Source organism: Canis lupus, chromosome 5 (assembly GCF_003254725.2).
Source record: "Canis lupus dingo isolate Sandy chromosome 5, ASM325472v2, whole genome shotgun sequence".
Classification (NCBI taxonomy): domain Eukaryota; kingdom Metazoa; phylum Chordata; class Mammalia; order Carnivora; family Canidae; genus Canis; species Canis lupus.
Genome location: NC_064247.1, coordinates 85,808,248 through 85,832,103, shown reverse-complemented (window position 1 = coordinate 85,832,103; position 23,856 = coordinate 85,808,248). Strand labels below are relative to the sequence as shown.

At 38.2% G+C, this 23,856-nt stretch overlaps 1 long non-coding RNA gene across 1 annotated transcript; it reads left to right on the top strand.

Annotated features, from left to right (window-relative positions):
- Positions 1-1,884: 1,884 nt before the first annotated feature.
- LOC112647637 (uncharacterized) lies at positions 1,885-12,046 on the top strand. The gene is made up of 3 exons (XR_003128394.3): positions 1,885-1,987; positions 9,483-9,568; positions 11,777-12,046. It is a non-coding gene; the product is annotated as an uncharacterized LOC112647637 (long non-coding RNA).
- The last annotated feature ends 11,810 nt before the right edge of the window (positions 12,047-23,856 follow it).

Here is a 23,856-nt window from a genome sequence, read left to right as displayed (position 1 = left end):
CCTCTTTCAAAAAGTAACTAAATATGACAAGATAAGAAAGTTCAGAGTGACCAGAGAATATGGTAAAGACTCATGATCAATTGATTTTATCCCAACTTTGAAAGATGCAGTTCAATGTTAAGGAAGTATAGGTTAAAGATCATGAACAAAGATACAAAAATGGGGGCTTTTCATGTTGGTTGAATCCTGAGGACTCTGGCCAGGGAGTAAAACGTTAGTTGAAAGATCTAAGTTGGGCTGAGACAAAGGCTTTCAGAAAAATGTTACTGATGAACAGCTTTTGAGAGAAAAATCTAAATTTAATTATAAGTGTCATAATAATAATAGAGTCAATGTGGGTATTGCATGACTCATGAGTATGTTCATCCATTTGTCCATTAACTTGCTTGAGGCTTTATCCATTCTTGCTTTATATCAAAACAACTGTGACTCAGAGGGATGAATGGGACAGTGCAAGAAAATAAGCTGAGGGTGCCACTGTAGTGACAAGGGTAGTGGTATGGGTCTTTGCAGAAAGCTATGGTGACAGACACACACACAAAGAGGCACCTACTTAGATTTGGGGCACAGACGAGACTATTTTCTGACTGAGCAGAAGCTTGAAAGAGCAGCAGAAGGTGGATATATAAACAGAGGATGGGTACAGAGACAATGTACCAAGGGAAAGGAGAAGCAAATACAAACAAACAGAAATCCCACAAAGTAAACCTCTAAAGCATATCCAGATGCCCGAAGAACCCCAAGGTGTTGAGATGAATGGAACATAAGGCTATAAATGTATTTGGAGGTCATACTGAGGAACCTCTATTTTATTCTGTGAACAGTGGAGACCAAGAAACATAGGTCAATCTGAGGAGAAACCTGATCATATATTTGTTTTAGGAAGATGACTTAGGCTCATCTGGAAAATAGTTATTAGGGGCTGTGAAGGCAGGTGGGAAAATGGTGGCAATTGTGATGGGATCAGGGATGAGGAAGAAGGATAAAAGGATGTTCCTCCTAGAGATACTCTGAAAATGTGTACTTTTTTATTGTCACATTTAAGTGAAAAATAATGTGTGTGTGTGGGGGGGCAATTAAAAATACAATTTGATTATCTTCCCCCAAATGGTGCAACCCAATTTGTTTGTTAAACCAAATGGAGTGGATCATTGCACACCACCTCCACTCCCATCCCAATTAAATTAGAAGATCTCTTTCCTTGTTTCTGCTTCTGGAAAGATGTTTCTTTTCCCTATGGCCTGGAGGGAACTGGCCCTTCTTGAGCAGGCAAAGTGACCCTGGGCCTCTGGAGAAGCAGGATCTTTGACCTTGAGACTGCTGCAGCCTTTGAATCACTGTCAAGATGCGGCCGGGGTCCCCTAGAGAGAGACTCAGCAGAACCTTGGAAGGATGAGGAGGGATTTTTAATATGTTCAGAAATATTTATCAGTGCAGAAACTGAATGTTTAGAAGCCGCTGCAATGAAGATTAAATTGGAGCATTCAGGTTAATTGATGGCTAACATTTTACTGAAGACTTTAATACAGGACAGGGATCATTTTCGGTACTTTACGAAGACTTTATTTTATTTTGATAATTCTGTAAGTATTCTATCAGGGTCCAGGGAGAAATGGACCTGGACCTAGGATGCTCAGGGTCCAGGGAGAAAACACGTAGGATGCTTACTTAGGGCAATCCAAGGAGAGATCAATCAAGGGACTGTTTCAAATGTGTGCTTTAGAAACAGGGAAGCCAAAAGATGCACGCGGTATCCCTGGGGTAGAACAAAAGGGGCTCTGTTGCTACCAGTAGCACTGAAAGGGCAAAGAGAGGAAGTGGTAATTATACCAGCACATAGACAGGGGAGGGTGCAGGAGGCCATGTTATGGGAGCTGAGATCACAATGGAGCCATGCCAATGCCTTGACCTTGCAAGAGAACCAGAGCCAGTGGAAGAAACACTATATCAGCGAGAGTGCCAGAAAAACAAAAGGAAACAAAAAACAGTAAGATCGATCGATCTATCTATATATCTATCTATCTATCATCTATCTATCTATCTCTGTTATTTTTTAAATCAGTTCATGTGATTATGAGAGTTGGAAAGTCCCAAATGGTTAGGGCAGACTGGCAGGCAGGAATCTCAGGCACAATTTCTACATTAGTCCTGAGATAGAAATCTTTCTTCTCTAAAAAAACCCTGTTTTTGCTCTAAAGGTCTTCAACTGACTGGATGAGGCCTACCTCCATTATGGAAGTCAATCTGAAGGGATCAGAAGTCAAGTGATATACATGCAAATCATATCTACAAAATACCTTCACAACAATAGAGTGAGGTTGGAGCAAACAACTGGGCCTAGCCATACAGATACAGAGAATTTAACCAACCGGACTACCCAAACCTCTTTCTTATTAATGGATTTATCCGAGAGGCAAATGTGAAATAGTTTTAGACATCAGATTTTAGACAGTCCATTATGTTTCTCTACAATAAAGTGGGACTCACGGGTGACCAGTGATAACAAATAACAAATATCTTGAAAGTGATCTTTAAGATTTTTATTTTATTTTATTTTTTTAAGATTTTATTTATTTATTCATGAGAGACACACAGAGAGAGAGAGAGAGAGGCAGAGACACAGGCAGAGGGGGAAGCAGGGTCCCTGTGGGGAGCACAACGCGGAACTCAATCCCTGGACCCTGGGGTCACGCCCTGAGCTGAAGACAGATGTTCAACCACTAAGCCCCCCAGGTGTCCCCCTACAGTGATTTTTTAAAAAAAGTTTTTATTTATTTGAGATTGAGAGCACAAGCGGGGATGGGGAGGGCGGTGGAGGAAGGGACAGAGGGGGTGGGAGAAGGCGACTCCCCCTTGAGCAGGGAGCTGAGATCCTGACCTGAGCTGAAGGCAGATGCTTAACCTACTGAGCCACCCTGATGGCCCATAAAGGTTTTTTTTGTTTTTTTTTTTTTTTCTTTTTAAGGATGTTATTTTCTTTATTGGTATGACAGATGATAGCTACCTCAGCTACCTCATATTCCAGCTCGTTTCTCCCGATAGTTTCTCTGCCTGTTGAGCAACAGCGTTGTTTCCTAGCAGAAAGAAACTCTTAATACCCAAACTGCTGCTTGTATCTGAATAGGGATGTTAATTGCTCCAAGGTTTTAAGTTTCTTTGCCTGATCTGTTTTGTGTCATTTTCAAAGTCAAGTTACATCATTTTTTTTTTCTCTTTGAAATGTCCTTATTACCTCATCAGCTTTATTTTGCACAAATTGAGAGTGGCACTTGCGACTCTAATTGCTTGATTTCTTCTTGGTACAGGGAGGGCAGGATGGGCTAAATGTTTTAGATACTGACTTCCAGGGTATAAACCTGTTATTTCCCAACTGCTTTTAGACCAGGGGCTGCCCCAGTTATCCTGTAAAAGACCACATGGTAAATATTTTAGGCCCTGAGGGCTATAGGGCCTAGTCACACCGCAATACTCGGCACTGTCACCGTAGTACTTAAGGAGCCACGGACAACATGGTCAAAAGTGGGAATGATTTTGTTCCCATTACATTTATTTATGAACTCTGGAATTTGAACTTCATATAATTAACCCTCTTTCCTTCACAAAAATTGAAAAATTGTAAAAACCGTTCTGAGCTCACAGGCTACACCATACACACAACAAGCAGTGTGTCAGGTTTGGCCCCTGGCTATAGTTTGCTGATCCTGGGCTTAGGGGAAAATCCTTTTATGAGACCCAAAAGGATATTTCCTAGAGGAGATGCATTGCATATGCTTTTTAATTTTTTAAACTGCTTTATTGAAGTATAATTGATATACATGAAATGCACATACTTAATGTATACAATTTGAAGAATTCACTGCTGGGGAAGCCAAAGATCAGATAGGAGCTGACATTTGTTGTGCATTTATTCTGTAAGGTATTTTATGTAGGTTTCCTCACTTAGTCTCTCGGATGCCTGAGGACACCCAAGTGTTTCCCTCTTCTTTCTATAATTGCTGTTGGCTTCACTGCAAAACTGAGCATGTCATTAAGTAAACAGACTGTGGAGAGAGCCTGTGGGTAGCACCTTCATCTGCTTTATGCAATCCACCAGAGTTGACTTTGGGATCCAGAGGCATCTTGGTCATGACTTTTACTCTTAATGAATAATGAATAAGGAAGTTCAGGCCAATGCAAATCGCTGCAGGAAAGTTACGTGCTTTATTTTCAAGTATTTCAAAAAGCAAGTCCCTAAAATAGTGGTTCTCAAACTGAGCCAAACAATCCTATCACCTGAAAAGACTCTGAAACTCCTAGCATCAAAGCCACCGCTCGAAACAATTACGTGAAACTCTTTGAGGGTGTCAGTTTTTAGAATTCTCTAGGATATTCAAATCTGTAAGAAAGGCTGAGAACTGCTGTTTTAAAACAAGGGTACTGCATTCAAAAGTACAGAATTATAGGTGTAAGATACATACGGATCGTACGAAGCACAAGCAGGCTGTGTGTGCGTATGTGTATACACAAGCGCGTGCACACGCACACACACACGAAAGACTGCCAAAGATATAACATGGTCTGTATTTTCCAGTGCAAAAGAAATTCACCAGATATTTTAATCCTTTATTTAAAAAAGTAATCCTGGGGATCCCTGGGTGGCGCAGTGGTTTGGCGCCTGCCTTTGGCCCAGGGTGCGATCCTGGAGACCCGGGATCGAATCCCACATCGGGCTCCCAGTGCATGGAGCCTGCTTCTCCCTCTGCCTGTGTCTCTGCCTCTCTCTCTCTCTGTGACTATCATAAATAAATAAAAATTAAAAAAAAAAAAAAGTTAAAAAAGTAATCCTTACCAATTGTCCCTATAGCGACTATGCAACTCCTTGGGGAATTCTTGCCAAAAATACAGTTCTGCGGTTAGAAAATCAGGGAAGAGAAAAGGGGTTTTCAATTCAAAAAAATCGCTTATATTATATATGCCTATCTACCTGTCTACCCAGTTATCTAATGAGAGATGAAGGAAGAGGAGCCTGGCTCTCTTGATTTGTGTATAACCCCACACCAGCTGATTTTTGAATCAGAAAATGTGTGGTAGCCAAATCAGTCTACAGGTAGACATTGCACTTTTATCCAAGGCTGCTGTGTCGGCTCAGAAAATGGGTAATGGTGTAATCAGACGTGTGCTTGGGAGGGAAGGTTACCAACGTGTGAGAGGGATGGATTCCCCACTTGTGAGGAGGTGATGAGCTCGAAGCAAAGCAGCAGTCAGGAGGTCATTACCTCCGTGCACATGGGAGCAGCTGAGGAATAAATGGCGAAGCTTCTGTAGAAATGGAAGATATTCAGTGAGGTTTTATAACTGACTGAATGTGAAAGACGGACTGCAAATGTCTCGGCCACTGGAGAAGTTGAGGCATATGGTTTAATTCTGTGATGGATGCCACGATGGCCTTTCCGCGCTGTGGTTTTGTTGACAACAATTAAGTATCTAAACGCTGTCGGATAGGCCAAGGTGAGTGTTTCTTTAATGATTTAGTGATCAAATTAAATAACCTTGTCCTAAGTGAAGCACAGTTAGGGCTGAGACTTACTTTGGAAAATCTTTGGACCCTCCAATTTATGTCAATAGATTTTTTTGCTTGAGACAGTTCATTTGGCGGGCGCCTGGGTAGCGCAGTTGTGGAGTGTCTGACTCTTGGCTTAGGCTGAGGTCATGACCTCAGGGTCCTGGGATAGAGCCCTGTGTTGGGCTCCATCCTCGGCAGGGGGTCAGCGTGGGATTCTCGTTCTTCCTCTTTCTCGTGTGTACACGCACTCTCTCGCAAAATAGATAAATCTTTAAAAAAAGATGATTCATTTAGTTTGCTGCAGGCTATGAGAAAATTCACATGACTTTCAAGAATCAGGCTGTAAACAGCCAACAAGTCATCGTGTCCTGAAAAGGCTATTCTGAATACAGAATATCCTTAATATTTAAGTATAAAATACTCTTAATATTTGGCAATAGACATCCATCCATTGATTAGTCTTTTTATTATTTTTATTTTGGTAAGCAATTTTGAAATTGTTTTAAATGGTTTTAAATTTTTAAATTGTTGCTTTTAATTAACATTTTTTAAAATTTAAATTCAATTTGCCAACATCTAGTATAACACCCAGTGCTCATCCCGTCAAGTGCCCCCCTCAGTGCCTGTCACCCAGTCACCCCATCCCTCCCACCCACCTCCCCTTCTGCAACCCTTTGTTTGTTTCCCAGAGTCAGGAGTCTCTCATGGTTTGTCTTCCTCTCTATTTTTTCCCACTCAGTTCCCCTCCTTTCCTTTATGCTCCCTTTCACTATTTCTTATATCCCACATGTGAGTAATAGTATATATTTGTCTTTCTCTGACTGACTTATTTCACCCAGCATAATACCCTCCAGTTCCATCCATCCATGTTGATGGCTAAGAAATACACACACACACACACACACACACACACACATCTCATATCTTCTTTATCCATCATCTGTCTTCATTCATTCAGCATCAGCTCCTTCCACAGTTTGGCTATCGTGGCCATTGCTGCTAGAAACATCGGAGTGCAGGTGTCCCGGCGTTTCACTGCATCTGTATCTTTGGGTAAATCCCCAACAGTGCAATTGCTGGGTCGTAGGGCAGGTCTATTTTTAACTCTTTGAGGAACCTCCACACAGTTTTCCAGAGTGGCTGCACCAGCTCACATTCCCACCAACAGTGCAAGAGGGTTCCCTTTTCTCTGCATCCTCTCCAACATCTGTTGTTTCCCGTCTTGTTAATTTTCCCCATTCTCACTGGTGTGAGGTGGGATCTCATTGTGGTTTTGATTTGTATTTCCCCAATGGCCAGTGATGCGGAGCATTTCCTCATGTGCGTGTTGGCCATGTCTAGGTCTTCCTCTGTGAGATTTCTGTTCATGTCTTCTGCCCATTTCTTGACTGGATTTTTTTTTTTTTTTAATTAAGAGTCTACTTTAGTCCTGTCTTTTCTTTTCTTTTCTTTTTTCTTTTTTCTTTTCTTTTTCTTTCTTTCTACATAGTCTCCATGTTTGGTGTGGAACCCAATGCAACGCTTGAACTTACAACCTTGAGGACAAGACCTGAGCTGAAATAGTCAGACCCTTAACTGATTGAGCCATCCAAGTACTCCTTTAGTCCCTAGTTTAAAGATTTTTTTTTATTGAGGCATAACCTGTACACAATAAAATGTACAGATTCTAAGTATAATTTAATGAGTGCTGGCAAATGAATACTTCCACATAATCACCACTTAAACTAATATTTAGAACATTCCCAACAACATCATTCTCTGTTACAGTCTTACTCTCTCTCACCATTATGCTATTTGATATCAATAAGCAGTTCATGATTAAAAAAAATAATATTTTAAACTTTATATATCAAATAGTATAACAGCTCCATATAAGTTAAAATATGGGGATCCCTGGGTGGCGCAGCGGTTTGGCGCCTGCCTTTGGCCCAGGGCGCAATCCTGGAGACCCAGGATCGAATCCCACGTCAGGCTCCCGGTGCATGGAGCCTGCTTCTCCCTCTGCCTGTGTCTCTGCCTCTCTCTCTCTCTCTCCTCTGTGACTATCATGAATAAATAAATAAAAAATCTTAAAAAAAAAAAAAAGTTAAAATATGATAAAGGTTTGGAAAATTTTACTTAAAAACTAAAATATGAAAAACTTATTTATCTAGGATAATGGAAGCATCAATTACTCCATTAATAAATCGATATAGTATTAATATATGCAGGATGATACAGGCATGTATTTTAGCACATCTTGAAGGAAGAGTTATGTTGAGGCCAACATACTAATAACAACAACAAAGAATCCAGATATTCTCTTTGGGTTGTCTACACATATGAGTACTTCCAAAAGCTCACTTATTTTAAGATGGGCAGTTTATTTCCACGGACTCTAGTTAAAGGTTTGGTGTTTAACTTCAGTCTCCTGTTATGAGGAATTTTATCGTTCTTATTGCCTATGCAAGTTTACTATAAAGGAAAACGTTAATTCTTAAATAATTTCAAGTGATCTCCAGGTTTGATTTTGCCAGAAGCACTGCACAATAAAATATAAAATCCAAAAGGTAACACTTACGACATGATCTATCCTCCATCTGACATGCCCCTACTTGCCGACTGCTCCTCATGTTAGGGCTGCATTATAGATAACTTTGGTCTCCAGTCACTTAGGGAAAGAGGTGGTAATCAAGTATGTGAGAAACATGAATAGCTCTGTATAATCTAGAAGCATTCTAGATTATTGAATTCTTACAGAATTCTTGCAAGTGGAGATGGACTGCAAGATTTCTGATAGGCAAAAGTTTGCTTTTGATTAAAAGTGGGTACTCAGTAACAGTATATGATGATCTCCTTTCTTCCTGCCTGGATCCATTATTTTTCCTCTAGCCCTCCTTTGTTCTAAAAAATAGAAAGTCTTGCTACTGAAATTTTCTGTTTGCTTTCTGTCTCCTCCTAGTTTTATAGGCTTTTTGAGGCAAAGGCCATAATTTATTCAGAGTCCTCCACCTAATATATAGGATTCAGCACTTGGTACACTGGACACACTATATTGTGCCATACACAAGCCCTTCCCTTGTCTTCCCCCCCAAAAAAAACAAAACAACTCAAGAAAAACAGAGCTCTGTATTATATTGCAACAGCTAAGGGTATTTTGAAAAGAAGTTTACTAAAAGCCAGATATGAAAGTCATTTCCAAATGAAAGGTGGTGAGTAACCAAAGGCACAAAAGGATCAAAGGCTTAGAGAGTTATAGTGGTTGGTTTGAAAATAAAGGAATCTTTAGCCAAAAAAGACCAGACGGCTGGAAAGATGGAAACATGAATATTATGAGTAAGAAGAAAACATTGTTCATGGGCATGCGACTTAGATAGCCACACAGGGCTCCATGCTTGGCTTAATGATCTGTTGACACTACCTTGAATTTCTTAATACGTTTTGAACAAGAATCCCCACAGTTTCAGTTTTTACTGAGCTTTATAAATTATGTAGCCGGCCCAAAGGTTTTGTAGGGTGTTGGAGAATTGATTCCACTCTTATCTTCAGCAATTCTTCAATAGCTTTAAGATTTCAAAATATCATATATATGTATATGGACATGTGTACCTTTAAAGCAATGTCTACTCCTTCTATGAAATTATTAAGACTTGAGAAACATATAAAAAGCCCCCAAATTCCCAGAACTTCAACACTTATGAGCTGATATTAAAATTTTTTTAATATACTCATCATGTCCACTTTCTATGTACTTTTCTCTAAAAAGTTAAAATGATTCTCAAACACACCCTCCCACATACACACTTTTCTTTTTTCCTTAGTCTTATACCATAATTACTTTCACAACATTATGCTTAAATGGCTAAATGATAATCCAACCATATGGACATAATATTATTTAACTTTCGCAATCATAATGTTTCAATATTCATTTGATTTAACTGTTATTTTTCTACCCCAGTCATTAAACCTGCCTTTGGAAGCATGTGAGACTTAGAATAAATAACAAGAAAGAATATTGAAAATTGGATTTCCCAAAGAATTAAGGTACATTTTTCCCTATGTGTATAATGAAATATTCATGAAGTAGCATGACCTACTTTTCACTAGGTATTTGTAACATTATTTGATTGTTTTTAAAAGGACATTGATATCTGTGCTTCTCTAAGTGGCATTCCTAGACCAGGTCTCCATAGTTTCATGTGAATCTCAAACGCACTTTCAACAGAATCATTTAGGAAATTGCTTTAGCAACTATTTTGTCATGTTTTTTGGAGACCTGAATTTGTTTTCCTCCAAGGCTGTCAGAGGACAGGGGCAAGATTATAAATAAAACTAGTATGACAACTGCCTATTCACTGTGAAATACATTAAGTGCACTACAGCTTCATCGTATAGCCTTTGTAACAGCTCACATGCTGGCCATTACCAAATGAAGTCACTTTTTGTTTTAAGGAATAGAATGTCAGTCAAAGTCCAAGGAATTTTTTGAGAAGTGGATCCTTTTGATTTAAGGTTTGGGCCCTAGACCAAATTCAACATTCTCAGGTCAGATTAAACTTATCTTTGGGTACAGTAGGAAATTAGGGCTCAAATGTGGAATTAAAAAAAAATAGGAATAGTCCAATAAGGGACGCCTGGGTCGCTCAGCGGTTGAGCGTCTGCCTTTGGCTCAGGGCGTGATCTTGTGGTCCTGGGATCGAGTCCCGCATCAGGCTCTTTGTGGGGAGCCTGCTTCTCCCTCTGCCTGTATCTCCTCCTCTCTCTCTATGTCTCTCATGAGTATTTTTCTTTTAAAAGGAATAGTCCGATAAGAACTATTTAGAGACACTGATACACTTTTCTCTGTAAATCAAGCAGATGGCCTTTTGCCATTATTGTAACTGCATTCTCACTACTGCATCATGATACCGAACATTCATAAGTCATTTCAAAGAGCACAGAGTCTGTGTAGTGTTTTCTATTAAATAATATGGAAATTCAATTGACAAGTTGTGTATTGGCTGATTTTGTCAAGACCTATTCTGCAGAGAGTATGCTAGTTGACTCTTATTTCCACTATCATTATACTACACAACCTGAAAGAAGACTAGTTGGGGCTCTTGCTGTATTCCAAGGGCTACTCTATTGTCTGCATTCAGTGTTTCATTCAATTCTCATAAGTTTTCTAAGAGGTAGGCATTATTTTCACTCCAGTTTTAGACTCAAGAACCTCAGATTTAGAAACATATTAGAACTTGTTCAAGTTTATATAGCTATTAAGTTGTGGAGCTGGGTTTGAGTAATGTTGGTAATCTGAAATTATAGTTTGTTTTTAAGATTTTACGTATTTGTTCATGAGAGACACAGAGAGGGTGGCGGGGGGGGGGGGCAAAGACACAGGCAGAGGGAGAAGCAGGCTCCCTGCAAGGAGCCCGATGTGGGACTCGATCCTGGACCTTGGGACCACGTCCTGAGCTGAAAGCAGACGCTCAACTGCTGAGCCAGCCAGGTGTCATATGGTCCCTTTTTATTAATGATCATGCTGATGTTTGCTTAAACTTTCCAAATTTCCTCAAGGCTAATGTCTTATATAACTAACATGTCATCAAAACCAAGAGATTAACACTGGCATGAAAATACTAACTAGACTATAGAACTTACTTGGATATCAGCCATTTTTATATGTATTATTGAGTGTCTGTATATGTGTGTATGGCATTTTATCACACCTTAAGATGTGTGCAAACACCACTGAAATCTGCTTAACATTTCACTTCTGGGAGAGTACCAACTTGTACCTAGGAACTAATTCAGTCATGTGAAACCCAACTATGGAAGTAAATCAGGATAAGACTTACAAGGCTGGAGTTAGCTTGAAAAGCCTGAGCAGGCATCCACAGAGGAGAGAATCTAGAGATGAATCAAACAAAGTCCTTTAAAAAAGGTGAGGGGTCTCAAGGAAATGACATCAGATGACAAGTGTAAGGAGACAGAAGTAGGATTCAAAACAGGGAACAGATCCAAGGAGCAGGAATTTGCAGAATGTGGTTGATGGTAGTACAAGAGTTTTAAGCTATTGTCAAAATGGAGCTTGTTATTTTTAATGTTTTTTTTTCTTTCTCGCAAGTGTGCACAATTAATGTAAATGGGTAGGATGAGCCCAAAGGAGTAGGGTTGTGATGGAAAGCTTTGATTTCAAATAAACTGTAAAATTGATAGAAAATGTGTTCCAAAACCTGAAACAAGAAAAATAGTATCATTCTTGCATTACAGAGTTCATTCTCCTATCTACTGACAATGAGCTACTTGATGATGGCACCGGTACCTGTTTCTTCCAAGGTGTGACTGAGCCCTGGTTCTATCTGTTATTGAAGGTCAGGGAGGGTTAGCTGGGGAACAGTGAATTGGCAATGGCCAAACTCAGCAATGAAAGTATTGACTCTGCATGCATTGCATGGATGAACATTTGTCAGGATTATCTAGCCACTTTTGATGAAAAAAGAAGACAAACAAAAGAAACAAAAGCAAACAATAAACCTTACAAATATGTCAAAAACTTTTTTTATGTCATTTGTAAGTGGAATGTTTTCCCTTCACTGTCCCAATTTCTTTTTTTTCAAGATTTTTTATTTATTTGACAGAGAGAGGACAAGCAGGAGGAGTAGCAGAGGGAAAGGGAGAAGCAGGCTCCCCACTGAGCAGGGAGCCCCACGTGGGGCTCTATTCCAGGATCCTAGGTTCACAACCCAAGCCAAAGGCTGACGCCTAACCAACTGAGCCACCCAGGAGCCACAAATTGGAGCATCTTAAATGTGATTTCTGGTTTTATCATAAAACTCTAATCAGCACAATTGGAAAACCATTAAAGGAACTCTGAATCATTTGGAAGAAGGGACAATGCATATTTATTCACAAAGTATATACTTCGAAACCAAGAAAGTCTGTCAAATGATCTTACTGGGAGAGCACAGGCTGCTAATCTCATCACTCTAACAAATGTAAGCATTCTACAGTTAGTTTCCTCCCACCAAACCCTGTCAATATATATGCATGATTTGAACACTGGTGGACTCCTCACATGGATGCAAATGTGTGTTATTATTGGGATGTATGTTTCCTTATTATTTTCATCAATGTCATAATTGCCATCATAAATAGGATGGTTTCTAGTAGGCCCAGACTGTAGCACACTTTGTGAATAAATATGCATTTTCCTTTCTTCCAAATGATTCGGAGTTCCTTTAATGTAGCACAAAATAAAGCTAACATTTGGGGGAATTTGCAGGATCCAGTAGACATAGTTGATTAGTTGGATCCACAGCCCCATGTCAGTTACTGCAATTTTCCTCCTACACTTAATGTGTTCCTACTGTGATGGTTTTCCAATTGTGCTGATTAGAGTTTTATGATAAAACCAGAAATCACATTTAAAATGCTCTAATTTGGGGCTCCTGGGTGGCTCAGTTGGTTAGACATCGGACTTTGGCTTGGGTCATGAACCTAGGATCCTGGAATAGAGCCCCACGTGGGGCTCCCTGCTCAGTGGGGAGCCTGCTTCTTCCTCTACCCCTTCCCCCTGCTAGTGCTGTCTCGCTCTTTTTCTGACAAGTAAATAAATAAGATCTTTTAAAAAATGCTCTCATTTGCTATAGCTTTGAAGGAAAAGCCAACTATTGTGGAATTTATTTGTGAAATATTCCCAATCCATCTACTGCTAAAATCAAAGATGCCACGATTCTATCAGGTTGTTCCAGTAATAGGGGCTTAGTACAGAGGAAGTCACAAAGAAGTGAGGGGAGACATCATTTTGGCTCTTGTCTAAGTGAAGATACTGAACAAGCAAACATTTAATATCCACTCTGAGCAATTTTAAAATCAGTAAAATATGTCCACCCTCCAAACAATTCTGGATAGCAGTAAGGACTGAATAGGCAATAGATGTGAGACAGATTTGTAATTTGCAAAAGGTGATAAATGATCATTTCTGTAATAGTCAGCCAATAATGGTTTTCAGTAACTGAATAACCCAAGTACATATTCCTCTGGCCTTTTTATGTCTGAACAAATTCTGTCACAAGAAAATGAATCCATTTCCACATGGTTCATGGATTGCCCCTTTCCTGCACACCTTATAAAACAGCGTCCTTCTTTGTTGGTTAATTAATATTTGAAAAATTTTCCAGAACCCTTAGAAGAAACATCAGATGTACTTAATTTGTAGTTAAGGCACTTAATATAGCGTAAAATATTGTGAATATTGCATAACCATTTATTTGCAAATCTATTTCAAAGTTGGTGAATAAATAACACAAAACAGTGGTTTAGAATCGCAGAGCAATGGTGTCTGAAGTGATCCTTAGTACAGCCAAGAATTGCTTAGCCGCACGGTTGACACTTAAAATATGTCAGTATGTGTGTTAAGTGCATTTGATACAATAATGAGCAGGATAGGACCTCTGACTTCTAGCAGCTTACATTCTAATGAAAAGTCAGAGGTTTAGAAAACAAGTGAAGTCAAATTTTGGCCTAACGATGATCATATTTCAAAACTTTCAATTACTATAGAGGCAATTAACATCTCGGATGTTCATCTTATTTTATTTTTGCTGTTTGATGCAAAAATGTTCTATAAAACCTGGTTCCATTAAGACAATTTCAAATACATAAGAAAAAATGCAGTCTTCATGGGAATTATTAATAAAATATATAGACATTATTTTTTTTTAGTTATAGATTCACTCTTTGTTCTTTCGCTCTTTCAACTCTGACTGTCTCATTAATAATATTGATTTTGCCAACTTGTGCTTTACTGGTATCAATTTGATACTTGCATGCAGAAGACTGTGGCATTGTTATACATTTACACTTGAAAGGTGATATTTATCCATTATTTAATAGCTATCTGTTGTATCTTTCTCCTCCAAAGTATGCAAGAAATAGGCCATAGAATCTTTTATTATGATCAATGCTAATGTTATAAAGTAGAGGAAAAATAAAGCAATAGACTGGAAGTGGAACAAGTAAGCCAGATTTCTGGATGGGGACACATTAACGCAAAATTCAGTTAATGTTCATAAAACACGCCTGCCAGGCACTGTTGTTTACTTCATGTCATAGAAGCTGCATAAAAATTTTTGAGATGAATATTTCTATTCTCTTACAATATGGAGCCTGAGGATGAGAAATTTTAAGCATTTCATCCCCAGAATGGAAATAAAACCACAGTTCAGTTTTCCAAGGTAAATGTTCTATTTTAACATGTTTTGACCTATTGTAAAGGGAGTTGGCATTAATAAAACAATCTGGAAAATTCTAATAGAGTCTTTCTAATTTAAATATTTAAGATGCTTTTTTTAAATAATGAAATTACCTCATTTTAATAGTGATTGAGCATACCTTTTTTTATTTGACTTTAAGAAACTCATTTTTTTTAAAGTTTTTATCACAATTCCAGTTACCGTACAGTATAATATTAGTTTCAGGTGTACAATATAGTGATTCAACACTTTCATACAACACCCAGTGCCCATCACAAGCACATTCCTTAATGCCTATCACCCATTTCACTTATACCATCACCTCCATCGCCCCTGGAAACCGTTGCTTGTTCTCTATAGTTAGGAGTGATTCTTGGGTTGCCTCTCACTCTCGTTCTTTTCCCTTTGCCCCTTTATTTTGTTTCTTAAATTTCACATATGAATGAAATAAAATGGCATTTGTCTTTTTCTGACTGACTTGTTTCGCTTAGCATAATACTCTAGCTCTGCCCATGTCACTGCAAATGGCAAGGATTTCATTCAAAAAAGAATGAACGACCGGCTGAGTAATATCCCATTACACACACACACACACACACACACACACACACCCCACTTCTTCTTCATCTATTCATCAGCCGATGGACACTTAGCTCTTTCCATATTTGGCTATTGTAAGTAATGCTGCCGTAGTATCGGGGTGCATGTATTCCTTTTGTATTCTTTGGGTAGATACCTAATAGTGGAATTGCTAGATTGTAGAGTAGCTCTATTTTTGGCTTTCTGAGGAAACTCCATACTGTTTTCAAGTGGCTGCACAAGTTTGCATGCCCACCAGCAGTTAATGAGGGCTCCCCTTTCTTCACACCCTTGCCAATACCTGCTGTTTCTTGTGTTGTTGAGTTTAGCCATTTTGACAGGCATGAGGTAGTATCTCACTGTAGTTTTCACTTCTGTTTCCCTGACGAAGAGTGATGCTGAGTATTTTTTTCATGTGTTTATCAGCCATCTGGATATCTTCCTTGGAAAAATGTCTATTCATGTCTTCTTCCCATTTTTAATGGCATTAATTGTTTTTGAGTGTTTAGTTTTATAGGTTCTTTATGGATTTATCAGATCTATCATTTGCAAATATCTTATCCCCTTCTCTAGGTTGCCTTTTATTATTTCCCTTGATGTGCAGAAACTTTTTATTTTGATGAAATCCCAATAGTTTATTTTTGTTTTTGTTTCCCTTGTCTCAGGAGATCTATCTAGAAAGAAGGTGCTACAGCTGAAGTCAAAGAGGTTACTGCCTGTGTTCTCCTCTAGGATTTTTATGATTTCAGGTCTCATATTTAGTTTTTTTCTTTTGTGTGTGTGTGTTTAAGATTTTATTTATCCATTAGAGAGAGAGAGAGAGAGAGAGAGAGAGAGAGAGAGAGGAGAGAATGAACTAGCAGGGAGAGCAGCAGAGGGAGAGGGAGAGGGAGGCTCTCTGCTGAGCAGGGAGCCTGATGCAGGGTTTGATCCCAGGACCCTGGCTGGGATCATGATCTGAGCCAAAAGCAGACGCTTAACTGACTGAGCCACCCAAGTGCCCCCAGATTTAGGTCTTTAATCCATTTAAAATTTGTGTAGGGTGTAAGAAAATAGTTCGGTTTTCCCAACATCATTTGTTAAAGAGACCATCTTTCTCCCATTGGATATTCATTTCTGTTTTTTTTTATATTAATTGCCTATATAGTTGTGGGTTCATTTCTGGGTTTTCTATTCTTTTTCATTGACCTATATGTCTAGTTTTATGTCAGTACCATACTGTTTTGATCACTACAGCTTTGTAACATTAAAGCCCAGAATTACGATGCTTCCAGCTTTGCTTTCCTTTGTCAAGGTTGCTTATTCAAGATCTTTTGTGGTTCTATACAAATTTTAGAATTGTTTGTTGTAGCTCTGAAAAATGCTACTGATGTTTTGACAGGGATCGTATTAAATGTCTAGATTGCTTTGGGTGGCATAACATGTTAACGGTATTTGTTCTTCCAATCCATGTGCATGAAATGTCTCTCCCTTCTTTTGGGTCATCATCTTCAGTTTCTTTCATCAATGTTTTAAAGTTTTCAGAGTACAGATATTTCATCTCCATGGCTAGGTTTATTCCTAAGTAGCTTATTGTTTTTGGCCCAATTGTAAATGAGACCAATTCCTTAATTTCTCTTTCTACTGCTTCATTATTTGGTGTATAGAAAGGAAACATTTCTGTACATTGGTTTTGTATCCTGCAACCTTAGTGAATTCATGTGTCAGTTCCAGGAGATTTTTGGTGGAATCTCTTGGGTTTTCCATATAGTGTATCATGTCATCAGCAAATAGTGAAAAATTTTACTTCTTCCCTGCCAATTTGATGCCTTTTATTTCTTTTTGTGGTCTGAATGCTGAGGCTAGACTTCCCATATTATGTTACATGTTGGTGGTGAGAATGGACACCCCTGTCTTGCTCCTGACCTAAAAGCTCTCAGTTTTTCCTCTTTTAGGATGATAATAGGTGTGGGTTTTTCCTATATAGCCTTTATTATGTTGGAGTATGTTCCCTCCAAACCTACTTTGTTAAAGGTTTTTATCGAGAATGGATGTTGTGCTTGGTCAAATGTTTTTTCTGCATCTATTGAAAGGATCATATAGTTCTTCTCCTTTCTTTTATTAATGTGACAAATCATGCTGATTGAATTTAAACATTGAGCCACCCTTACAGCTTCCTTACAGCAAGAAGGAATAAGTCCTTCTTGATCATGGTGAATGATTTTTTTAATGTATTGCTGGATTTGGTTTGCTAGCGTATTATTGAGAATTCTTATATCTGTGTTCATCAGGGATATTGGCCTGCAGTTCTCTTTCTTAGTGGAGTCTTTGTCTGGTTTTGGTGTCAGGGCAGTTTTGGTCTCATCAAATGATTTTGGAAGTTTCCTTTCCAAAAGGAAATCTATTTTTTTTTTAATAGATTGAGAAGAATGGGTATTAACTCTTTAAATGTTTAGTAGAATTCACCTGTGAAGCCATCTGGCCCTGTATTTCTGTTTGTTGGAGATGTCTTCATTACTAATTTAACTTCTTTTCTGGTTATCATTCTGATCAAGTTGTCTTTTTTTCTTCCTGTTTCAGTTTTGGTAATTTATATGTTTCTAGGAATTTATCTATTTCTTTCAGGTTGTCCAATTCATTGGCATGTAGTTTTTCATAATGGTCTCTTGTAATTATTTGTATTTTTGCATTGCTTGTTGTTACTTCCCCTTTCATTTATGATTTTATTTGAGTCATTTCTCTTTTATTTTTGATGTCTAGCTAGAGGTGTATCAATTTTATTAATTTTTTTTTCAAAGAACCAGCTCCTGGTTTCATTGATCTCTTCTATTGTTTTTTTTTTTTTTTAATTTCAATATCACTTATTTCTGTTTTTATCTTTATTCCCTTCATTCTGCTGGCTTTGTTCTTTTCTAACTCCTTTAGGTATAAGATCAGGTTGCTTATTTGAGATTGTTCTTGCTTCTTAAGGTAGGCCTGTATTATTATAAACATTCCTCTTAGGGCCACTTTTGCTGCATCACCAAGGTTTTGGACTACTGTGTTTTCATTTTCATTTGTTTCTGTGTACTTTTTAAATTCCTTCTTTGAGTTCCTGGTTGACTTATTAATTGTTTAGTGGCATGTTGTTTAACCTCCAAAGACCAAATGTTTTCTTGTGTCTGACTTCTTTCTCGTTGCATAGCTCTGTGGTCAGAAAAGATGCATGGAATGACTTCAGTGCTTTTGTATTTGTTAAGGCCTGATTTGTGATCTAATATGTGATCTATCCTGAAGAATATCTTCTCAGCACCTAAAAGAATGTGTATTCTGCTGTTTTATGATGGAATGTTAAGAATTTATCTGTTAAGTCCATCTGGTCCAGTATGTCATTCAAAGCCATTGTTTCTGTTGATTTTCTGGTTAGATGATCTGCTTAGAGTGATGTAAGTGGGATGTTAAAGTCTCCATTATTACTGGATTATTAACAATGAGTTCCTTTATGTCTGTTAGTAATTGTTTTATGTATTTGACTGCTCTTATATTTGGGTGCAGAATTATAATTGTTACATCTTCTTATTGGATATTCCCTTTCTTATGATATACTGCTCTTCTTTTTCTCCTGTTGCTATATTTGTTTTAAAGCATAGTTTAAAGCCCTAGTTTAGGGCAGCCCGGGTGGCTCAGCAGTTTAGCACCACCTTTAGCGCAAGGCGTGATCCTGGAGACCCCAGATTGACTCCCACATCAGGCTCCCTTCATGGAGCCTGCTTTTCCCTCTGCCTGTGTCTCTGCCTCTCTCTCTCTCTCTCTCTCTCTGTCTCTCTCATGAATAAATAAATAAAATCTTAAAAAAAAATAAAGCCATAGTTTAAAGCATTATAAGTCCTGCTACTCTGGCTTTCTTTGGACATCCATTTGCATGATGTTTCTCCATTCCCTCAGTTTCAACTTGCATGTGTCTTTAGGTATGAAATTAATCTCTTGTGCAGAGTATAGATGGGTTTTGTTTTTTTTTTTAATTTTTAATTTTTATTATTTTTTAAATCTTATTTATTTATTCATGAGAGACAGAGAGAGAGGGAGAGAGAGAGGCAGAGACACAGGCAAAGGGGGAAGCAGGCTCCATGCAGGCAGCCCGACGTGGGACTCGATCCCAGGTCTCCAGGATCACACCCCAGACTAAAGGCGGTGCTAAACCGCTAAGCCACCCGGGCTGCCTGGTTTTGTTTTTTAATCCATTCTGATATCTTATGTCTTTTGATTAGATCATTTAGATCATTTACATTCAAAGTAATTATTGATAGATATGTATTATTGCCATTACTTGTTTTGTCATTGTTTCTGGAGATTTCCTCTGATCCATCCTTACCTTTGTCAGTTTTGTTCTCTCCTTTGCATTGAAAGAGTTAATATTTCTTGCAAGGCTGGTTTAGTGGTCATGAAGTTTTTGTTTATTTAAGAAACTCTATCTCTCCTGTTCTGAATGGCAGCCTTGCTAGATAGAGGGTCTTGTTTGTAGATTTTTCCCATTCTCATTTCTCCCTTTGAGTATGTCATGCCACTTTCTTCTGCTTTGTCAAGTTTCTGTTGAGAAATCTCTATCTAGACTTACAGGTTTTCCCTTTTAAATTAAGGACTGATTTTGTCTGGTTGCTTTTAAGATTTTTTTTATTTTTTTTTTAAATTTATTTATGAGTCATAGAGAGAGAGAGAGAGAGGCAGAGACATAGGCAGAGGGAGAAGCAGGCTCCATGCACCGGGAGCCTGACGTGGGATTCGATCCCGGGTCGCCAGGATCACGCCCTGGGCCAAAGGCAGGCGCTAAACCGCTGCGCCACCCAGGGATCCCAAGATTTTATATTTATCACTATATTTTACAAATATAACTACAATATGTTTTGATATCGACCTGATTTTGTTGATTTTGATGAGAGCTCTCTGTGTCTCTTGGATCTGGATGTCCGTTTCCTTCCCCAGATTAGGGAAAGTTTCAGCTGTTATTTCTTCATATAAATTTTCTCTGCCACCCCCCCTTCTTCTGGCACTCTCTTAATACAAATATTATTATGTTTGAGAGAGTCACTGAGTTTCCTAAGCCTATTCTCATGTTGCATAATTTTCTTCTTTCCTTCTCCTTCTCCTCCTTCCCCTTCCTTCTTTCTTTTCTCTTTCTTTCTTTCTTTCTTTCTTTCTTTCTTTCTTTCTTTCTTTCTTTCTTTCTTTCTTTCCATTATTTTCTATTATTTTGTCTTCTAGGTCACTAATTCTTCCCTTGGCTTCTTCCAGCTTGCTGTTCATTGCATGAAGCCTGTTTTCAATCTACTTTGTTACATTCTTCATCTCTGATTCTTTTTTAACTCTTTTATCTCTGTGGTAAGGGTTTCACTGGTGTCATTTATTTTTTTCTCAAGTCAGTAAGTATCCTTATGATTATTGTCTTAAATTCTCTATCAGCCTTGTTATTTATAACCATTTTGCTTAGATCTGTGTACATAGCCTTATTTTTTTCTTTCATTTGAGATAATTTCCTCTCTCTTGGTATTTTGGTTACATCTCTGCCTTCTTCTCTGTGTTAGAAAAGCCAGCTATGTCTCCTGCCACTGAATGTAATGGCCTTATGAAGGAGAGGTCATATAGTGCCTAAGGTCTGCATTTTGGGGAGTCTTTCCAGTGTGTACTGTTGCATTTTGGTTGCTCTATCCTTGAAGCCAGTCATCTGCAGAGATTCTACTTCCCTGCCATGGGAGTGTTTTGACATAGTCTGAGTGTGGCAGGTTTGAACTAGATGTGGTCTGGTTTGCTTGTGAAATAAGACCTAATACCACTTCCACCAGAACTGAGGCCTCACAGAACCTTCTGGCTGGGAGACATGTTGTGGGCAGGGGTTTCTGCTGGTTTTCTGGGGAGGGGCCTTCCATACTGGAACTGAGACAAGCTTGATTGAGAGGGTAGTCAGAGCATTAGGGAGTGAGTAGGGCTTGGTATAAGCAAGTTAGGCAGCCAGTGTCAGTTCTGCACTGATTCTTGCAGTTGGCTCTGTGTTTATGCTGAGGGGCAGGGGAGGGAAGTGGCAATAGCCACCTTCTTTGTTCTTAGGCATATCCATAAATGCTGCCTCTCAGGGATGAGCTCTGACAACAGTGAATAATCTTCCACCTGTGTGTACTAGATGTTCTTCAGATTGCTGTTTCCACACTCTCTGTACCCTGTTTTTGTCTGTATTCCCTCCAGAAGCAGTGCAGTGCCCTCCAGTCTTTATTCCAACTAAGCGCACTGACCTTTAAAATTCAAGGTTTTAAGCTCCCCTGGTATTAAGAACTCACGAAATCCAGCCCCTCTCACTGTCCAAGCCAATAGCTTTGAGGAAATATTCTCCTTTCACATTCCCCTGTGTTTTTCTCTATGTTCCTCCCTTTCTCTCCCTCTCTCACTCTCTTTCTTCTTCTCCATGACCACAGCTACCTCCCTCCCATAGCACTTGTGATCTATTTATTCCTAAATCACATTTCCACACTTCCTACCTTCTTTGATTTAGCTTCTTTTATCCCTTTAGTGGTGGAGTTTGTTCTGTCAGTCTTCAGGTCAATTTCTGGGGATATTAGGATGATTTGATAGTTATCCAGTTGTATTAATGGGATAAGAGGAACCTAGGATCCTCCTATCCTGCCACCATTTCCTTTCTACAAAGAAACTACTCATCTTGAGCAATTGAGGGCACAAGTGGAAGGAATGGTAGAAGAATTCTCCTTCCTATTAGCACACTACAATAAAGGATTATTTTGGTGCAGAAAAGGATCAATTTGATAGATTGTACAGTTTTATAAATAAATTGAAGTACCATTATCCAGAACATGTGAGAGGGAAAATAATTTATAAAAAAATCATTTGACCAGAAAAAATTAAAATAAATGTAGGCCTAGAAAGGAAGAACAGGGACTTATACTTATCAGAAACTATTAATGAACTTAAAATGTTAATAAGAATTCTGAAAAAAAAAAAAAAAAAAAGGTGATCAGTCTTGATGCAATTCAAATGGAATCTGAATGTTTGTGAATGAGGTAAAACAAAAGAAAAGAAACCCAGGCAAAACCAAACCAATTCTCCTTGAGGTCATCACATTTACTGTGACTTTGTATAAGGAGATTGAAATTTCTACCTGATTTAGGTGGGAAGCAATCTAAGAAATGACAGAGAGATTTTCAAATTATCAACATTAGAGGAATTTGGACTCTGGTTTTCACTCCAGAAAATTTCAAACATTCCCCCAACTTGAACCTCGTGATTTTGTCCTAAAAGTCAACCTTTAAGGTACATCAAGAATGGGTCACAGTGGTGCATCTTGAACAACTAACAATCCTAATAAATTAGATCATCCACTTTCTAGTTCTGTTAAGTTTAGAAAATATTTAACCATTTTAGGCCAAGGTCTGTAATTCTGAAATGTTGGTGTTAATACCCACCTCCCTGCATTGTCTATTCATTTATTTATTCACTTACTCATTTAAAGTTTACCCAGAACCTATTATGTTCCAGGCACTGTGGGTATGGTGATTAAATATATACATATTTGCATACCATTCTGATGAGTAAAACAGACTTATAGACATATACTAAAATATTAGTAAGAGCATTATGAAATAGCAAAGAGAGCAAGGAAATCAGAAGTGATGTTCATGGTTGGAGAGGTCATTGAACAGGTGACATTGAGAACCAAGAAGGGGTATGCATGGTGTAGTCAAAGAACAGTGGAAATCCAGTACAGCTAATCAAAATGAACAAAGAAAAATTGTAGAAAGAATATTTTCTAAGGGTAGCTAGTATTTAGATCATGCAGAAGTCATGGTAAAGAGGCACTAAAGGTTGAGAAGAGACTAGCATATATTAAGCAAATCCACATCCTTATTTCTGTGACTATATTAAAATGTCAGAATTAATTCATCTTGCATTTAATCAATGCTTTTTGAGTGTACATATTTCCCTTGCACTTGGGTACTGGGATAGAAAAGGTTCTGAAATCATAAGAGGGCAGTGCTCCTAATAGGTATAAATGTTAAACACTAAAATAAACAAAAACACAAACAGTTTAGTCCATAAGCCTTATCTCCTAGAGATATAAAAATGACAATGAACATTACATAAAAGCAAATAGTTAAAAGATTTACCAGGGTCATTTTGAGATATTACTAAATGTATCCCATTATTTAATTATCAATAAGCACATATCTTAATATGTTCTGGGGAAGCATCTTGTCAACACCATCCAAGGTCCAAGAGAAATCTTCCTACCTGTATCAATTTTTTCTTACCTTATCTCATGCCTTGAAAGCTTGTAGTATCAGGGAGAAATATGAATGGAGTTGGATGTGAACATTCACATAGTTGAAACAGCTGAGCTAGAATGTGTTTCTCCTTGCCAACACTAGATAGGTAACCATGCCTACACTTCACTGCTAGAGTTCTGAGTTTAGTGCTTGCTAACAAATTGTACAACAAACACTGGCAACTTGAAGTGTAAATTAGAGGAAACTATCAAAATATATAATAGATATGAAATCC